Consider the following 11132-nt stretch of genomic DNA (forward strand, 5'->3'; position numbering starts at 1 on the left):
ATACTACAACCGAGATAGCCTTTTTGAACCTAAGAACAATCAAAGAGAGAAAAGAAATGAAATAATAATGAATCTGACTTTAATGGCTACAGCAATAAAGTCAAGAATTTAATCAATAAGAATTGGTCTTTACTTAACAAACAAGGCACAGCACCTCTAACAAAACCCATTTATGCGTTCAGAAGAAATAGCACAATTTTAAATCAGTTAGTACAAACCTTCCGGGAACCAAAAACCCTTGGTTTAAGGAATATTCAGAACAATACACCAATAAGAGGCAATTTACCCTGTGGAATATGCTCCCACTGCAAAAATATCATAAAATCAGACAAAATTGAGATTGATGGAGTCAGTCATTGGATGAATGATCATGTGAACTGCCGTACATCTAACGTAGTTTATATGCTCATTTGCCCCTGCAATAAAATATATGTAGGAGAAACTGGACGAGAAATGCGTCAGAGACTAACTGAAAACAGGTCCGCAATTAAGAACCTCAAAAAAGGAGCACCACTTGTGGACCACTGGATCTCTGCTAAACATGGAGTTGATGATCCTAAGTGGTTCATTTTGGAGAAAATTAAGGTATCGCAGAGAGGGGGCAATATGCTTAAAAAACGCAAGCTCAGGGAACAGTTCTATATGTCAAAATTTAAGACATATTACCTAGGCCTTAACTGTCGTGAAGAATGGGAAAGGTTAATCAAGTAAAATTCCAGGGTTGAATGCTAGATTAAGATGGCTCAGGATGATGCTCAGAATATCCATACCAACTAACAGGGGTCTATTGATAACAATAAGCTGAAAGCAGTGAATGTGTAAAAAAATCTTTGCCAGGAGAAGGGAAAATTCCATGCATTACGTTGATATAAAAATCAAAGGGAATACAACATCTTGTAAATAAACTGGCATAGAAAACAACCTATCAAGTACAGCATGATATATAGAGACGGTTAAATAAGATGGGCCAGGATAAGAAGATGTATACTGAATGCACTGTGTAATCAAGGTTTTTTATTGAATGCACTGAAACACAAATGTTTGAACGTGTGATGGTTATGCTCTCTCTATATAAAGGAGGGGTTAATAAAAATTATAACAACTGTGACATGTTTAACACTACTGATGAGGCAAATGTAAGACATAAAATATAAAATGTTGTAATCTACGTGCCATCTGACAACTGCTGGTAGTTATATTGAATTGTATATTCCTAACAACATTGTAATATGTATTAGAATCTAAATATACTAATAGTTTATGAATTGCAGACATGTTCGAAATACCTTTGTGATTAAAGAAATGGTTTATGATTTAGCCACTTCATGATGTATACCCTACTGTAAATGTGCAAGTGCATAGGCGTATAACCTATTGTAAACGTGCAAGTACATAGGCGTATGGAATAGAGATAGGTTGATCATAATAGAAGGAGTGTTCCTGCAAAAATATATTAACTCCGTAAGATATCAACCTGTCCCTATATAAGTATTTGAGTGAAGGTTGAAGCATATATGAAAATCGAGCGAATAAACTATGTTTGGTCGTAAAACAATCTACATCGCCGATATGAGTGAAATCGTAAACATCGTGTAGTTTGAAAAAAGGTAAACAAACTACTAAAATGGCGCCCAGGTTAGAGTCGGAAATAGAAATAATGTGAACTGCAAATACGAGCGAACTACTAAAATGCAGGTAGGAAACCACTAGAGTGGAAGCAGGTGTTTCCAATTAATTAATAATTGGTGCTCGCTATCAGTATAAAAACCCGCGAACAGCCATCTCTCCACATACCAACCTACAGGAGAGAGGACGTGTCGACGGTGTGGTGCCAAAGTACTTAGGTAAGCAACTTCGAATGGGAGGGCGTCGTTAAGGGTATTGCCGTAATTTAAAAGAAGTATCCCAGACAATTTAAAACATGATATTGCTTTGATTTAAAGAGCAGTAATTATGATAGCTTAAAACGTAGAATGGGACCTTGACCCTAATATTAACATGAGGGTGTTTGAAGAACCGGAATGGGTGCGAATACTGTTCACCCCAGCAAATGGTTGAGCTGGTTAAGTAAAATCGCCACAAGAAACAGAATGTTTGCATAAAGGGGTAAATACGGGATAGGAGACGCAGACTCAAATGGAGGCCACTTATGCCCTTAACGCAGTGGGCCATTCTTATCTAAACCAAAAAAATATATACAAGAGTCATTAGGCATATCATAGCCTCTAAATAAAAATAAAAGAGAGAAATAAAGCTTGTATTTATAAGGACAGAATTAGCCAGAAACGAGCTACTCATAACATCAAAGAGCACTAAATGCATATATGTCTCTGTACCATTAGGCATTAGAAGAGAAGATTTCTCTGCATATATCGGTATCCAGTGGCCAATATCTAGGATCAAGTGGAGACCTGCCCATATATTAAAACGCAGATGACAAGCCACAAACTGACCGGTATGTAAACATTCAAGATCACTAATAATCGCCATAAGACACAAAAAATAATACTATCGGGCAATATATTTATAGAGTTGCGTTATTTACAGGCGGATCATTAAACAATTTTTACAAGGAGGAGGGACATAGATAGGACAATATTTTACGGGGTCCAGTGTACTCGTCCTATAGACTCGCGACACAAAGGGATGTACAAAAGTTCCCCGGGAAGAGTGACGGAGAGGGATGTGTGTGCTAGTGAGTGGGGGGAATCCCCTAGTTGGAACTAGAACCCTCACACACCCAGCAAGCTAGGTGTCATGCTTCATCATATGGGCTCTGCTCCTCATCAGACTGGCGCTGCAATGTCTGACGGGCTCCCGAAACCGGGGCTCTTTAACGGAGATCTTCTGTTCCCGCCATATGGTGCATGCGTGTGAGAGGGCCTGTGGAGTGTGGTCGTGACGTGGGTGTTAAGTTAAAAAAGGTGAGTCAGTCTACATACTGAATTTATTCTCGTAGTAGACTCCCTTGGTTAAAAACAAAGAACGGTGGTGTGGGAGGGGAGAGACAATGACCCTAACACTATTAGGGTGAATTGGACTACTACCCTCAATTATCGGTCAACATGTTTCTTGCCTGATGGCAATTCTTCAGGACCTAAGTAGGATCGTACCACACAGTGAAAATACTAGTGACGAATATATACAAAAACAGAAGTAGGGGGTCAACACTTGCAGGCAGGTATACGTCCGTAATACAGTCAGTAATACCAGGGTGCAGGCTAGTCAGTCCTGCTGCAATTTGAATGCCTGTAGAAATGAAATAAGGTATGTAAACAAACATAATACAGAGCAACTGTAGTGATGAATTTTATACCTTAAAAACATAGTGAGCGCACACACACCCACAGTAACCGTGCTAGTTAAAAACCGAGCATAACAGTTGCTAATAGTGGCAAACCATCAATGTGATCAAATGGTACCAGCCATTGCATGCATCGGTCGAAATAAACATGAAGAAACAACAAATTACAATGCTGTGCAGTCTGAGGAGTGTAAACTAGATAGTCTTACCCTCTATTCAGAGAGTCTTGAACCTCTCCTATACAGAAGGCAAACTTCCCCAACAATGGAAAGAGGCAGTGGTGAATCCTATTCGTAAAAATACCACCTCCCCATGGGCAGAACTCTCCAACCTCCGTCCCATCTCCTTGTTGCCCCTCCTGGGTAAATTGGCCGAAAAACATGTCAACATCCACTTGTCCAGGTTCATTGAGGCGACAGGGGGCCTGGACCACTCCCAATCTGGGTTCAGGCCCAACTACAGCACCGAATCTGCTCTCCTCACTGTGACCGATAACATCAAGATGTCACAGGATAGAGGAGGCTCAATGATTCTGGTGCTGTTAGACCTGTCGGCCGCATTTGATACGGTGTCCCATAAGATCCTCACGAGCCGTCTACAGGGTGTGGGCATAGGAGGTCAAGCCCTCTCTTGGCTGGAGAGCTTTCTGTCCGGGCGCTCACAATCCGTCAGCCTGGGACCATACCGCTCTGCTTCCAGAGTGCTCACGAAGGGGGTGCCACAGGGCTCATGCCTAAGCCCCACATTGTTTAATGTGTACGTGGCCCCCCTCGCTGAGATTGTGAGAAAATATGGATTCACCCCGGTGTCTTACGCTGACGACACCCAGCTCCTCTATCCTTTCCATTCCTTCAACTCCAACGTCAGGGACAACTTTGCAGAAGGAATGAGGGCCATCTCTAATTGGATGGCTGTCAACCGCCTCCAATGCAACGTTGGAAAAACGGAGCTAATGCTTTTTGGGAAAGCATCCTTACTGTGGTCCCCCGACTGGTGGCCCCTTGACTTGGGACCAGTACCCACCCCCAAACTTACAGTAAAAAATCTAGGGGTGAAACTGGATCGGGACCTTACCATGAAGGAACACGTGAATGCAGTTGCTGGGTCTTGCTTTCACACCATCGGCCTATTAAGAAGAGTCTTCCCCTACCTTTCTGACAGCTACAGAAAGACCCTAGTGCAGACCATGGTGATCAGTAAAATTGATTACTGTAACGGACTCCTTATTCAAGCAAATGAGAGTGCCATAAATCGCCTCCAAGTAGTCCAAAACACTGCAGCAAGACTGGTTCTGAATGCCCCCCCCCAGAACTCCCTCCAAACCCCTGCTGCGTGAACTGCACTGGCTGCCAATAAGACAACGCACCAAATTCAAGATCTGCTGCCTTGTCCACAAGTGCTTGTTCGGGAAAGGTCCTGACTACCTGGCCCAAAAGCTACCTGTCTATAAACCTGACAGAGCCTTGCGGTCAAGCAATCAACTGCTACTCAAAACCCCCCTTGTTAAAAAAACCAGACAAGGGGGCAGAGCATTCTCTTTGGTAGGGCCCAAGCTCTGGAACAACCTCCCAGCTGACCTCAGACAAACCGACAATCACTTCTCTTTCAGGAAGAAATTAAAAACTGTATTATTCCAGGAAGACTAAATACTTCTAAACATCAGTGTTCATCCACATTCTTTGTTCTATAGCAACTACTCCATCCTGCGAGCAAAGCGCGGAGATACCTCGCAAGGGGTCGATTCTTGCGCTATACAAGAACATAAATAAATAAATAAATAAATAAACCGGATCCCTGATGGACCTCTCAGTCTGCTCCCGTGGGACTGGCTGGGGAGGTATAGTACCTAGTTATCAGGAGACAATGGTATTTTATGGGGTGTATAGGCTCCTGACCATATTGTTTGGGGTGCTGCCAAGCAGGTGTGGTCTAACCATGTGGCCTACGCGACGAGGTAAGGTAAAGTACCTCCCCCTGCGCCCCGAGCACTAGAGTCGTCCGGTGTGTCTCCCGCCGCCATAAACGGCCAGGACTACACCATCAACAAGGGGGCGGGAGCGGACAACAGGGCCAGCGCCCGCTGTCACCGCGCTGTGCCCCAAACACTGTGTTATAGAGCAAATGCGAGCCGGCAAAGCAGCTGGGCAAGGTGGCCGCGCCCGCCCCACATCTATAGCAAGGCGCGCTGCACCGTAGTGCAGCGGGAGACGGCCACCCAGAGAGTCAGATACTCCTGGGATACAGTGGGGGTTACCAGAAGAGCTTACCTGGTCCGTCGATGATGTACCATGGCGATTACCTAAGGAAATCTCTCACCTTCAGCGGCAGCAGTCCGAACGGATTCACCTACCCCACGAGCAGCGTCTAGGCAATGACGCGGAGCAGCTGGTGACGGGCTCTATGCGCGGGCAGTATTTAAGCGCCATAGAGGTTGCCAGTCGTAGCGTCGCTCTCCACTATGGGACCGCTACAGACCCGGTCATCCCTTACTTTTACACCCTCCCCAAAATTCACAAGGGTGTCACTCCAGTACCAGGGAGACCCATTGTCTCCGGCATAGGCTCCCTTCTCGAGCCCCTGTCAAAATTATGCGACTTCTTTCTGCAACCAGTGGTGAAGAAAATCCCATCTTTCTTACAAGATACCCGGGATGTCCTCCGACTTATTGAATCCCTGGAGGGGAGGGAAGGTGTGGACCTCCTCCTAACGATGGATGTTGAGGCACTCTACACCAATATCCCTCAACAGGCCACTCTGGAGGCAGTGGAGTCCACCCTTCTGTTGGAGGATTGGTCCTCTCCCACTCCGGTTGCATTTATCATGGCATGTGCATCCTTAGCCTTGACTGAAAACTTTTTTCAATATGGTTCTCAACTCTACCACCAAATCCAGGGGACCTCTATGGGTTCTACATTTGCTCCAAGCCTGGCATGTATTTACATGGCAACCTTTGAGGATAGGGTTATCCAGTCTGCACACAATCCGTATCGTGATAACATCACCTTGTGGCGCAGGTATATCGACGACATCCTGGTCTTTTGGAAGGGTGATCGCAGGATCTGTGAGGCATTCTGCAGCTGGATTAACCAGCAAAACCAATACCTTAAGTTCACGGAAAAAATATCAACCACCACGATCCCTTTCCTGGACTTATGCATTAACCTCAACCCTACCAGCTTGAGCACGACTCTTTTTCGTAAAAGCACTGACAGAAACAGCCTTCTACTATTCCAGAGCCACCACCCACGGGCCCTAAGGGATAACCTGCCCTTTGGCCAATTCCTCCGTATTAGAAGGAACTGCTCGGACACTGTAGATTTCCAAAGGGAGGCCACTCTGCTGCAACACAAACTACAAGACAGAGGGTATCCCACCAGACTAGTAAAACAGTCACGGAAAAGAGCCTTGAATAACCCTAGGTCAAACCTGTTGGAAGAACATCCTAAAGTCCAAGATGAGTTGATCACGTGTGTGACCTCTTTCACTCCCAACTCCACATTCCTCAAAAAAACTATCAATAAACATTGGCCAATAATCAACTCGGGAGGGCTGGTAATTCCCAAACCCAGATTCGCATTTAAGAGAACTGCTAACCTGAAGGACGCCTTAATACACACCCGTCCGAGACATAACAACAGTGATAACCAGAGGAGATTGTGGGACCTTCCCCCAGTAGTTGGTCATTTCCCTTGTGGAGGGTGCGCGGCTTGCCCTCAGACATCTCAATGTAAAGAAGTAAGATTGTCTGACACATTTCAGTGGCAACTACGTAAGCACACCAATTGTAATAGCACCAAATGTGTCTATATGATTGCCTGCCCATGTGGCAAAAAGTACATAGGAATGACCATGAGGCACGTTAAAGTAAGGATTCTAGAACACAAGAGTAACATCAGGTGCCACAAAACACATACCAGACTATACGAACATTTTGCCCAAAACAACCACACGGCAGACAGCCTCACTTGGTTGGTGTTAGAAGCCCACCCAGCCATTTCCAAAAAAGCCTTGTTCAGGATTGAACAAAGATGGGTCCACCGTCTCCGATTGGACCTGGTCGGATTAAATGACTCTGTCCCTTGGGTTTCGCTAGGAACATGACCCTGTGACCCTACCTTACGCAGTGTCTACCACGGGTTATGGTACGTTTAAAAACTGTTCCTCTGATTTGTGTCGAGACCAATTGACATTTTAGCATCTAGTCATTTGGACTTTCACAACCAATAGTCTAACTGCCCAGCTTTTCAAACGGAGTAACTATCACCCTTCTCCCCTACTTATTGTCACCTCTCTAAGATGGCCGCCATAGCCGACAGTCGCGCTCTACACTCTTGCGCAGTCTTGGGTGGGGGCGGCCCCTGTCTCCTGGTTACGCAGAAATCTATTAACAATTGACAACCCTGTCTTTTGGACAATTGCAGTCAGTTGTTCGACTGCCCAACACTTTAAACGGTACAACCATTAGCCCAATTCCCCTCCTGTTTGCCTCGTAATTTTTATCTCTCTAAGATGGCCACCATAGTCGTCAGCCCATCTCCCAACAAGTCGTCCTGCATACCACACATGCGCTGTCATGGGTGGGGGCGGTCCCATAGTGGAGAGAGACGCTACGACTGGCAACCTCTATGGCGCTTAAATACTGCCCGCGCATAGAGCCCGTCACCAGCTGCTCCGCGTCATTGCCTAGACGCTGCTCGTGGGGTAGGTGAATCCGTTCGGACTGCTGCCGCTGAAGGTGAGAGATTTCCTTAGGTAATCGCCATGGTACATCATCGACGGACCAGGTAAGCTCTTCTGGTAACCCCCACTGTATCCCAGGAGTATCTGACTCTCTGGGTGGCCGTCTCCCGCTGCACTACGGTGCAGCGCGCCTTGCTATAGATGTGGGGCGGGCGCAGCCACCTTGCCCAGCTGCTTTGCCGGCTCGCATTTGCTCTATGTCACAGTGTTTGGGGCACAGCGCGGTGACAGCGGGCGCTGGCCCTGTTGTCCGCTCCCGCCCCCTTGTTGATGGTGTAGTCCTGGCCGTTTATGGCGGCGGGAGACACACCGGACGACTCTAGTGCTCGGGGTGCAGGGGGAGGTACTTTACCTTACCTCGTCGCGTAGGCCACATGGTTAGACCACACCTGCTTGGCAGCACCCCAAACAATATGGTCAGGAGCCTATACACCCCATAAAATACCATTGTCTCCTGATAACTAGGTACTATACCTCCCCAGCCAGTCCCACGGGAGCAGACTGAGAGGTCCATCAGGGATCCGGTTTAGGGTAAGACTATCTAGTTTACACTCCTCAGACTGCACAGCATTGTAATTTGTTGTTTCTTCATGTTTATTTCGACCGATGCATGCAATGGCTGGTACCATTTGATCACATTGATGGTTTGCCACTATTAGCAACTGTTATGCTCGGTTTTTAACTAGCACGGTTACTGTGGGTGTGTGTGCGCTCACTATGTTTTTAAGGTATAAAATTCATCACTACAGTTGCTCTGTATTATGTTTGTTTACATACCTTATTTCATTTCTACAGGCATTCAAATTGCAGCAGGACTGACTAGCCTGCACCCTGGTATTACTGACTGTATTACGGACGTATACCTGCCTGCAAGTGTTGACCCCCTACTTCTGTTTTTGTATATATTCGTCACTAGTATTTTCACTGTGTGGTACGATCCTACTTAGGTCCTGAAGAATTGCCATCAGGCAAGAAACATGTTGACCGATAATTGAGGGTAGTAGTCCAATTCACCCTAATAGTGTTAGGGTCATTGTCTCTCCCCTCCCACACCACCGTTCTTTGTTTTTAACCAAGGGAGTCTACTACGAGAATAAATTCAGTATGTAGACTGACTCACCTTTTTTAACTTAACACCCACGTCACAACCACACTCCACAGGCCCTCTCACACGCATGCACCATATGGCGGGAACAGAAGATCTCCGTTAAAGAGCCCCGGTTTCGGGAGCCCGTCAGACATTGCAGCGCCAGTCTGACGAGGAGCAGAGCCCATATGATGAAGCATGACACCTAGCTTGCTGGGTGTGTGAGGGTTCTAGTTCCAACTAGGGGATTCCCCCCACTCACTAGCACACACACCCCTCTCCGTCACTCTTCTCGGGGAACTTTTGTACATCCCTTTGTGTCGCGGATCATTAAACAATCCACCAACTCGACATCTTGCGCGAATTTGAAAGACGCAACTTATCACCAATAACACGAAGAATAACATTCTCCTGGTTTTAAGTAAGTGGAGTTATAAACAGGGGATATTTCTCAACCAAAAAAGAGAACATATGAATAACATCATTCTGCACTTTTTATGTTTTAGAAATATAAGAAACTGATACATTGTGAAGTCTGAGACTGACCAAACCTAATTAAAAAGGGGGAACGATTGACGTAAAGGCAATCCAATTAAGATAGTCTTTCCATGTCAGAACGATATAAGGTTTATTGAGTGCTCAACTCTGTACAGACTAGGATAAACTCTCAACTAAGTCAGATAATAATTGTTTTTATTTCATTTCTTAGAAACGAGAATATACAGTAGTAAATTGTTAAGTTTGTCCTGAAGAAGGTGCCTAAAAGACCTCAACGCACCGAAACGCGCCAACAAGGGACTACCCGCAATAGTATATTATTGCTATTTTAATATGAAATATTTTAATGTATGATGATATTGTTTTAATTTATTTTTTCGGGCATTAAAAGAATAGGATTGATTCTTGTATTAGACTAGGGGATGCTCGAATATTATATGTTGGACATTAAATGTTTTGTGATGAATTTTATATGATTGATTTTAACTTTACAAAAATAAAATGTTGAGAGAAATAATTCATTATTGAGTTGTGTAATAACAAATGCCTATATCGTCTATCTGTACACTGGGAATTTAAAACCTGTGAGTAAGACCAATCGGTCACAAACCTAAAGCTGAATAACACAGAAAGGAATTTTGTCTCGTTACAGTTTGTTTACCCAGTCCTTTCTGGTTTTCTGGGACACTCTCTTCTTTTTGAGATTGTTACAGCTCTAGTAGCTGGAGAGTTAGAACGTGTGTAAAAAACATGGATACTCCTAGGATCTTCAGCTTCTCTGAAGACCAATTAAAAAAATTAACAGGAGGGGGGTCTAAAACCATCAATTCAATGACCCTGTCTAGTAAAGATGATGACAGATGGAATAAACTATGGAACTTAAAGAAAAAGATAATCCGCACTGAACTACACTCAGAGTTTATTATCCATTATTGTAAAAAGGGAGTAATACCAGTGGGACTCCAAATTAAAAATGAACCTGTTTTATTCACAAAAAATGAAAAGTTTAAAGAAAATTGGACACTCATCGCGAACCGCTGCAGTCGCGATTGGATGTTACTCATCATCGAAACAGCCCAAGAAATTATATTAATAGAAAGAGAAGAGATAGAGAGTCTAGAGAAGGAATTAAATGAAAGCACTGCCCTAGACGATGCAAAGAAAAAACTAGATGAGATCAAAGAGGATATTAGCGGATATGAGGAATATATGATCAACAAAAAAACAAACCAATTGAGAAAAGATGTAGCCAACTACAAGGTTGATCTTGTTTACCCCTACATTCAGAAGGACTATTATGAGCAATCAGCTCCTAACGAATATAGTGGTAACCAACAAAAATATAATAAAAACAGATACTTTGAGAAGAATGTAACTTTTTCGGATACCTCGTACAATAGCTCAGATTCTGAAGGGGAGAGAAATAATGAAAACAGAAATAGGAAAGAACAGAGAGATGACGAAGCAGGAAGCAGTAGAGAATATGCATCAGTTTTTTTAGGC

General features: G+C 44.3%; 1 long non-coding RNA gene across 1 annotated transcript; it reads left to right on the top strand.

Moving 5' to 3' along the window:
• Nucleotides 1–1711: 1711 nt before the first annotated feature.
• On the top strand, nucleotides 1712–10483 carry LOC144761539 (uncharacterized). Its single transcript, XR_013595773.1, has 3 exons — nucleotides 1712–1844; nucleotides 2343–2455; nucleotides 9841–10483. It is a non-coding gene; the product is annotated as an uncharacterized LOC144761539 (long non-coding RNA).
• Nucleotides 10484–11132: the final 649 nt, after the last annotated feature.

Source organism: Lissotriton helveticus, chromosome 6 (genome assembly GCF_964261635.1).
Source record: "Lissotriton helveticus chromosome 6, aLisHel1.1, whole genome shotgun sequence".
In the NCBI taxonomy this organism is placed as follows: Eukaryota; Metazoa; Chordata; class Amphibia; order Caudata; family Salamandridae; genus Lissotriton; species Lissotriton helveticus.